Source organism: Cydia splendana, chromosome 13 (genome assembly GCF_910591565.1).
Source record: "Cydia splendana chromosome 13, ilCydSple1.2, whole genome shotgun sequence".
In the NCBI taxonomy this organism is placed as follows: domain Eukaryota; kingdom Metazoa; phylum Arthropoda; class Insecta; order Lepidoptera; family Tortricidae; genus Cydia; species Cydia splendana.
Genome location: NC_085972.1, coordinates 8,863,646 through 8,870,528, shown reverse-complemented (window position 1 = coordinate 8,870,528; position 6,883 = coordinate 8,863,646). Strand labels below are relative to the sequence as shown.

The window sequence follows — 6,883 nt, the reverse complement described above, 5'->3', positions numbered from 1 at the left end:
TTATTTGCATGCATTGTACCTACTATTTTTATCTGCAAATAGACGATTGATTGATTTATTGATTGATTGAAGTGGTTTTATACATATCGTCGGGGATAGTGCAATACCGCGTAACTAACAAATGCAGTAAGGTCCAATTTCTTTGTTACATTGTTTGAATCTAGAATTCTATTGACTTTGTTAGTTACGCGGTTTTGCACTATCCCTGACGATATGTACCATTTCCAAAATTACCACGTTTTTTAAGGTACCCCATTGCACCTTATGAAATAATAATTGCATTTAATGCTTTTAAATGATGTATTCTTATCAAGATTTAACTACACTTAACTGCAGCATGTCTAGTTACAAATACATGTACCTAATTACTATTTCACTAAATCGATTAGGTATGTATTAGGTTGCATGATATTACATTTTGTGTTACAAAAATATGTCTAATAGGTATTTCTTATACTATTTTAATTGCTTAGTTCCCTTTTTATTTAGAGTTCTGTAGCACATGTAAATTTTCTTAGATAAAATAAATATTACATTGGATGCGACGAGCAGATAGTTGAGCAGAAGCTCACCGAGAATGTGCGAGAAATAGACAATCTCATAAATAACGTACCTAGGTATGTAATTTTTTTCGGTAGTTTAGATCGAATCCAACACGGACTAAGGGCTTAGGATCTCTACACCGGTCGGACGTCCACGGCTCTCATTCCCAGATTCGAGAATCTGAATTCAACTTTTACTAAATAAAGTGCACTGAAGTTAAACTCTCTGAGGAGTGTCATTGTAAACGTCATAAATATTTCTTGACGTAGGTATGTGTTTTACATGGTAATACTGGGTGTGTAATGTTTAATATAATTATAAAAAAACTATCATACATTTGTTATAACGCCATTTGATATATTATTATATGTTATAATGTAATTTTTATTATACGTTTCCTTTATTATATAGTGATTTCATCTAAACTATCATTGATATAATGCCTAATGTAATATAATTTTCAAATAGTATATAGACATGTTTTATAATGACATTTGTTATATTATATTTTTGTATAACGTAATACTTCATACAATTTTATCAAGTATAAATACATATATCGTATAATTTTTTTTGTCATATTTTATTTACTGATAACGTAAAGTTTAACATACTTTTTATAACTAGTACGCAGGCCTACTGATTTGCTAGCTATTTTATTCTAGGGAGGTCGCAGTTCTAACCTAACCTAACCTATTTTTTCACGGTTTTCGTTCTGCGGGGGCCGCAGTTCAAACCTAACCTGAACCACTTTTTTGATACAATATTTTATACTACGGAGGGTCAAAGTTCTAACCTAACCTAACCCTCCTTTTGTTAGGTAGTTATTCGTTTGTGCGGAGTCGCAGTTCCAACCTAACCTAACCCATTTATGTCATGCAACTATTATGCTACATAAATAATTATGTGATGTCACTTGTTATAACATATAATATGCTTTAGAGTATGTAATAATTATGGCATTGTATATTAGAGGAAGTGTAAATATACCTTATGACCATTATACCAATAATAACATTATGTATACCGTTAATTAGGTATTACGGTAATATGCCATTTATTACGTTCTTCAAAATAACGATATATCAAACTATAATATATGAAAAGTAATTATAACAAATGTAATGCACCCGGTAATACTCCTATTGATTCAATGTAATTTCTTTAATAATTAAATGGAGTTAAATTATGGCGATTAACACATGTTGCTAAACTGTAAGTGGTCTAACTTCTAGAAATAATGGATAATTTGCAATTTCAGTAAAAGTAGAATCAACTCAAGCTTGCGTCTAACTCGCTCTTAGCCAATATGCATTAAGATAGCATTCGACCCGCTGTCATGTTTGACCACTTTGTATTTAAGCGCTCGTGAATATATTATTGTCATTTTGTTGCAAGCCACGTACTACGCCACAGCTCCAGGTTCGTCACAAAATTTATAATTAATAGCTATCGTGCGACATAAAATAGTAGAAATTAAATAAAATGGAATTAAAAAAATTCCATACTAAATTGTTGCCATGTTCAAGCATTTTACGTCAAAAATGTGACAGTTACGTAGGAAGTGGCACCCTCATTTATTTTCTTCAATTTCTAGTCAAAAGTGAAAAAGGCGCGAAATTTAAATTTTGTATGGAAGACTGACCCTTAGAGACTACATTTTTCAAATTTTCCCGCCTTTTTCTACTGACGCTACGGAAAAGGCTTACCAAACTATACAATATATATATGTATATGTGCATTTTATTTGTCTAGGAGACAATGGTTCGAGTAACGCTTGTCGTGAGCGCTGTGGTGCTGATGGCTACCATAGCCAGTGTGCAAGTGAGTTTATTAAATAAAATAAAAAAAACTAGTAATTCCACGATATTAATTTATTTATTTTAATTTTAAATTTAGGGAAAAACTGCAGTCAAGTCTAAATATTTGAATATTTAAAAGCAAAAACTAATTTAAATAAAGAAAAACTGACTCGAAATAGATAAAATATAATATTATTACTTTTATATTGCGGTAGCAACTATATTTGAAGTCGGTGCCACCGACTAGCGCAAAACAAATAGCGCTATGTATATGTAATGATTACTAATGATATGTATGCCTATAAGATTTGAGGAGTTCCCTCAATTCCTCATAGTTCCCATCATCAGAACCGGACGTAGACAAAATGTTTCTTTGAACCTTAATTGCTAAACAAACTTAACGTAGAAAACAAATCGCCAAAGGTGAAATACGAGTCATTGAAGAGTCCCCTTCTTTTCTTCATCAGCAGTTCCACTTCTCCAAATGGTACTTTTTTGAATAAAAATGATTGTTTTGTTGATGACAATACAATAATTGCTATAAGTATGCCAATAAGATTTGAGGAGTTCCCTCAATTCCTCGTGGATCCCATTATCAGAACTGGGTTTGACAAAAATGGGATCAACTTGGGAACAATACTTACTTTAAAATAAAAGAATAATTGTCCCAATCGGGTCAGAAATGACGGAGTTCTGAGGTAACAGATCCAAAAAAATACGGTCGAATATAACCTCCTCCTATTTTGAAGTCGGTTGAAATTTATATGTAGGAATTTTGGCCAAGCCTTGTCTTCATTGGACTGCTCTATTGATGAATTTTAAATATTTCATTTGCAGTGTGCCGATTGGTAAGTATAAATGTATGCAATATTAAATATATGTATTAAAACGGGTTACTCACGTTTTAAAATTAGTTTTGACTTAAAAACGTGAATTTTAAACCTTTTAATACATATATTTAATATCTATAGCCTCACGCAAATTTTGTTTCTATTTCCGTCATAGGGGCTTTTTCGTCCACTAGCGTTTTTCTCGAACAACGAACAACATTGATAATTTCGTCGACAAAGCCGCGATTGCTTTTTGTTCAGCAATCAAAATATACATACGATTGAAAATCAAACAAATACGAGTACTTAATACGCTACGAGCGTATGACGGAATTAGCCACATTGACCTTATGACATATTAAAATTTTATTAAAAACGACACTGTTTAGTTCAATACTACTAGGTATCTGTTTGGCATTGACCCAAAGAGGGGTTCACCACTAAGTAAAGGACAAGTAGTAGTGAATAAATTTTGTGAATCCTTTTTTATTTATTTTATTTATCTGTAGGCATAATTCAATGGAAATTCTCGATTTAAGTATTCAGTTAAACCAATTTTACTCGCTTCACAGGCCACACCGGGTTATAGACTTGTTGTCAAAGGACAAGGCCGGAGAGGGTTATATTTCTCGTGCCAACGATGGCACTATACAGTAAGTTTTTTATTTCTTACTCATAGATTTAATACGTATATACCTAATTACAAAGTAAGGTTGCTATACGAGTACATGAAGAATTTCGTACATTGTCACGCTATTTCCTATCTCTATCGCACGCGCATGTTTATATTGCTGGCCCGCTCGCACAGGGGCAGGGGCATTGACAGCAGGCATCATCGGCGTGTCAATGTACGAAATTCTTCGTGCTTTGCGTCCTTAGTTTAGCTAAATGTAGACTTGCCGACATGGCAGCAACAGTGGAAGAAAACTGTTTTCATAATTTATTGGGCTGATAAAAAATACACAATAAAAAGACAGCCCGATTCTTACTGACTATGTATTAGTGACACCGTAGGTACTTGTGGTAAATTAACTTCGGGTTACTCACAGATTTTTCTGTTCACAGTTGGTATGATGCAGCTGGTCGCCCGGGGCATCATCGTCTTTCTCATAAAAATACCAAATTACAAGCCAGCGATGCGAGGTGGGGGAACTACTACAGAGATAGACCTACCGCTTAAATGAGTCCTCGTGTTTTATCATTGAACTATTACTGCGTATAGAACCGGCACAGAATAACCCGTATTTTGCGCCAAGAGTTGTTGTTGTTTTGACCACAAACCATAGAAGCGGAGCGTGAATCTCGCGACCTAAACGCGTAACCGCCATGCATTTTACGACGCTTACGACGTTTAGGTCGCGTGATACAGGTTGTGATTGCGACATATTCATTGTTTGGTATTGCCTTTCTATATTAATAGTAACTCAATGTGTTTTATTGATATTCAGTTTAAACCTGGCTGTCCCAGACTAAGAATGGATACGTTTAATATTTGTATACTAATTTTACTCTATTATAGTTCGTTTTTTTTTAGTATTAGAAAAAAGGTAAACAATCTTGACGTGTCTTTTTATTGAAAATTATTGAAATATGCTTTTAAAAATTAGTTTATATTACTTATGAAAGCAAAAGAATGTAAATAATCGTATATGATTTATAATTGTTACATATTTGCTGTGACTTATTTAAAAAAAGTGTTTTGTAATAAAAAAACACCTCAAGATCACTTACCTTCTTTCTAATGCTAAAAAACGGACTATAATACTTCGTTTTGTAGACAAAAATATGGATACTTGGTGTCTGAAATAAATATTTTCATTTTCATTTTCATTTTCATAATTATAAGTAAGTAATTAAGTAAGTGGGTTTGATGCCTACTTAAGAATAGCACTTACTTTATTCTATTAAACAATCGAATTTATTTATATTTGGATTCACTAATAGAATATTTCTATTCACAGTTTGGATGACGGAGCTCACCCGAGTCATCATCAGCTTTTTCATAAAAAGGCCAAGTTGGGCTGGATGGTTCTCAATGATCGATAAACTAAAAATAAATATGGCGACGCGATTTAGGTGAGAGTGTGAAGCGTCGGCCAGTGTATCAGCATAATAGCTGTTGTTTTGTTTTCAGTATTCAGAAATTACAAACCAATATTTCTGAATATCTGCTCCCATATGTTACAATGCCATTAGAACCTCTCGATCCTATTTTTTTATATCACCTGATGGTCCTGATGGTAAGTTAACCATAACTCCAGGGTGCTGACCTTTATCTTAACAATATTAGCTACCGTATCGGAGCCACCAGGGCAAGTAAAATGTGTGAAATAAATACCTGCCTTACAATTTTACGTGCTTTTCTTGATGAACTTTTCCGAAAATGAAAAAGCACCCCTTTATTACTATATTTGGAAAACATCGCAGCGTTCCTCATACCTATTTAAAAATCAGTTGTGCTGTTGCGTTAGTTAGTGATGTAAAAGGAAATCTTAGTACACATTGTTAACTAGTTTTTTACGCGGCAGATACGCTCTTCCTGGACAACTAATTACCAAATTCGGTTACGAACATGGAAGGAAAATTCCACTCCGATAACTAGTTTTCTATGCGGAAGACTCATTCCCCCTGGATAACTAATCGTCTAACTTGGTTAAGAATATGGAATAACAATTATTGCAAACCGGCTTATGGCTAACCCCAAAATTGGGGCCGAACGGATGCACTTTTAGCTACCTGTAGCAAAGCGACCAACTGGTTTTCTCCGCGGAAGAAATGGTTTATATAGATAACCAGTTATCAAACTTGGTTAACTGGGTGGAACCACAGAATAAATAATAGTACTAAGTACAGAAGACTCACTCTCTAACAAAACGCGTCTGTTACGATCAGCACAGATATGGCCGCTAGGTGGCGACAGCGCCACGCGCGGCTTATGGCAAACCCCAAAATTGGGGCCGAACGGATGCACTTTTAGCTACCTGTAGCAAAGCGACGGAATCGCGGAATGAGCCACGCCTGGTGGAACAAAGGTCAACATCATCAAAATTACAATCAATTTCGAAGGCGGAGGTTTTCAATTCGTCAGGATCTTTTTATGAGTGTCCCTGACTTGTTTTTGCATCAGAATTTTAAAGCGTCCATAAACTTAGGTTATAGTTAGATAATCGAATGAGTTATGACCAAAATATAACCTATAAACAGTTAAAACCCTCGGTGGCCCCGGATTTAAAGACATAGAGTCCCTAGGCACTTAGAATTTAGGGGAGCCCCCTTCTCCATCATAAAAACTATTGCTAGGTTATCGGAACCGGAAATCCGGCCATAGGTATCGGCAATTTTTTTGCTTTTTCATTAATTTATCAGTCAGTAATAAATATAGGTAAGGGAATGGGAGTACAGATCTTCAATTTTTGAACAAAACTTTATTACGTTCATGTATAGCTGTGACTGCTGTGAGGACTCATCACTAACACCGCAAGAGAAAAGTCACCTTCTATTCCTCGAAGAGGACAAAAACCTCTTCCGTAAGATCCTGGACTTATAAACAAAATAAGAGCATTTGGAGGATAAGAAAACTGATACAGTCACAAAATATATAATGATTGAACTGTTATGAACTTATGAGCGAGTATTTGGGACAACTATCTAATTGACGATATACGTCTACCTACATACAAAGAACACATTAATTACTCAGGAACAAAC

At 34.5% G+C, this 6,883-nt stretch overlaps 1 long non-coding RNA gene across 2 annotated transcripts; it reads left to right on the top strand.

Annotated features, from left to right (window-relative positions):
- The first annotated feature begins 602 nt into the window (after positions 1-602).
- Positions 603-5,527, top strand: LOC134796558 (uncharacterized). 2 transcript variants are annotated; one of them, XR_010144953.1, is made up of 5 exons: positions 603-617; positions 2,299-2,367; positions 3,183-3,828; positions 4,241-4,318; positions 5,137-5,527. It is a non-coding gene; the product is annotated as an uncharacterized LOC134796558 (long non-coding RNA). The 2 variants fall into 2 exon arrangements; XR_010144952.1 differs by lacking the exon at positions 603-617 and adding an exon at positions 1,861-1,965.
- Positions 5,528-6,883: the final 1,356 nt, after the last annotated feature.